Genomic DNA, 1,374 nt, shown 5'->3' on the forward strand with positions numbered 1-1,374 from the left:
TTACTCCCCTTCATTCTTCCCCTCCTGCTATCTTCTTCTTTTTTTTTCTTAACATATATTGCATTATTTGTTTCAGAGGTACAGATCTGTGATTCAACAGTCTTGCACAATTCACAGCACTCACCATAGCACATACCCTCCCCAATGTCTATCACCCAGCCACCCCATCCCTCCCACCCCCCAACACTCCAGCAACCCTCAGTTTGTTTCCTGAGATTAAGAATTCCTCACATCAGTGAGATCATATGATACATGTCTTTCTCTGATTGACTTATTTCACTCAGCGTAACACCCTCCAGTTCCATCCACGTCGTTGCAAATGGCAAGATCTCATTCCTTTTGATGGCTGCATAATATTCCATTGTGTATATATACCACTTCTTCTTTATCCATTCATCTGTCGATGGACATCTTGACTCTTTCCACAGTTTGGCTATTGTGGACATTGCTGCTATAAACATTGGGATGCACGTACCCCTTCGGATCCCTACATTTGTATCTCTGGGGTAAATACCCAGTAGTGCAATTGCTGGGTCGTAGGGTAGCTCTATTTTCAATTGTTTGAGGAACCTCCATACTGTTTTCCAGAGTGGTTGCACCAGCTTGCATTCCCACCAACAGTGTAGGAGGGTTCCCCTTTCTCCGCATCCCTGCCAACATCTGTCGTTTCCTGACTTGTTAATTTTAGCCATTCTGACTGGTGTGAGGTGGTATCTCATTGAGGTTTTGATTTGGATTTCCCTGAGGCTGAGTGATGTTGAGCACTTTTTCATGTGTCTGTTGGCCATTTGGATGTCTTCTTTGGAAAAATGTCTGTTCATGTCTTCTGCCCATTTCTTGATTGGATTATTTGTTCTTTGGGTGTTGAGTTTGATAAGTTCTTTATAGATTTTGGATACTAGCCCTTTATCTGATATGTCATTTGCAAATATTTTCTCCCATTCTGTCGGTTGTCTTTTGGTTTTGGGGACTGTTTCTTTTGCTGTGCAAAAGCTTTTTATCTTGATGAAATCCCAACAGTTCATTTTTGCCCTGGTTTCCCTTGCCTTTGGCGATGTTTCTAGGAAGAAGTTGCTGCGGCTGAGGTCGAAGAGGTTGCTGCCTGTGTTCTCCTTTAGGATTTTGATGGACTCCTGTCTCACATTTAGGTCTTTCAACCATTTGGAGTCTATTTTTGTGTGTGGTGTAAGGAAATGGTCCAGTTTCATTCTTCTGCATGTGGCTGTCCAATTTTCCCAACACCATTTGTTGAAGAGCCTGTCTTTTTGCCTTTGGACATTCTTTCCTGCTTTGTCAAAGATTAGTTGACCATAGAGTTGAGGGTCCATTTGTGGGCTCTCGATTCTGTTCCATTGATCTATGTGTCTGTTTTTG

Source organism: Callorhinus ursinus, unplaced genomic scaffold, assembly GCF_003265705.2.
Source record: "Callorhinus ursinus isolate GAN/ISIS: 27379988/994484 unplaced genomic scaffold, GSC_fseal_2.0 scaffold61, whole genome shotgun sequence".
Classification (NCBI taxonomy): Eukaryota; Metazoa; Chordata; class Mammalia; order Carnivora; family Otariidae; genus Callorhinus; species Callorhinus ursinus.